Source organism: Phalaenopsis equestris, unplaced genomic scaffold (assembly GCF_001263595.1).
Source record: "Phalaenopsis equestris unplaced genomic scaffold, ASM126359v1 Scaffold000094, whole genome shotgun sequence".
In the NCBI taxonomy this organism is placed as follows: Eukaryota; Viridiplantae; Streptophyta; class Magnoliopsida; order Asparagales; family Orchidaceae; genus Phalaenopsis; species Phalaenopsis equestris.
In genome coordinates, this window is record NW_018164536.1 from 1935842 (window position 1) to 1936938 (window position 1097).

Sequence of the window (1097 nt, forward strand, 5' to 3'; positions counted from 1 at the left end):
TCATTGCAGTGGGAAAGATGCTTTATACATAAGAAATTTTCATCACATAAATATAGTCTAATAGTTTAGTAGCTATTGTTTAAACTTTGCATTTCAGTTTTGCTAGAAGTTAAATAATTTAGTTTTGTTAGCATCTTACATATTCAAAATTAGTGACAGTAATTTTATTTGATTTTTTGTGAATTTCCTAATTAATTTATCATTTCAAATTTAATCCTTCCTCATGGGATTGATATTTAGGGCTTAAATAGAAAGTCTTTTATTACATGATAACGATACGTATACTTGCGTAGAATCCCAACATTAATTGCTTAAATTTCTAATTCATAAAATATTGCATCAAGCTTTTGGCGCTGTTGCATAGCGGTGGTCGGCGACAATTGATGACGGTCGGCGGTGGTCGACAGAGGTCAGCGGCGATCGACGATGGTCAACGGTAATCGACGGAGTTTAGCAGTGGTTGTTGACTGTTGGTGTTGGTCGGCGATGATCGACAGTGGTTTACGACAGACGTGGTGGTGGATGGAGATAGACGATGACATGAATGATGTTGGAGTTGAGCTCCTTCTCAAAGCTTCAAGTTCTCTCTCCAACCTCCTCTTTCATGTGAGGGGTGAGACTCTATATATATTGTTTTGAGTGCAATAAATGCAGAAATATGAATCATTTTGATCGGACAACCCAGAAAGCTTCGCTCAATCAGATGATGTTTGATGGACATTTGAGTGCCTTAACGATGTCAGAATCGAGCAATCTTGGCCTCGTTGGATTCGTCTTGTCGAGACGCTCGATTTGATTATGACCTCTCTAGATTTGACGTTCATTTGTCATTTCAAATGTCTCTAACAATCCTCCAAGTGTGGTTTAATGATTTGATCTGTGTTTGATTTGACTCAGATTGGATTATTTTTTATATCATTGTGTTCTTCTCATCGAGCCAGTCAGTTTGACTATAAGTTTACTGAAATCGGAGCTCTGGATAACTTTTTATAAAGATTTGAATATTTTTTATTTAAAATATTGCCTCTAGTTTCATGCTGGATGATGAAAATTTGTTGATGGCGTATAAATAAATGATATATATATATATATATAAA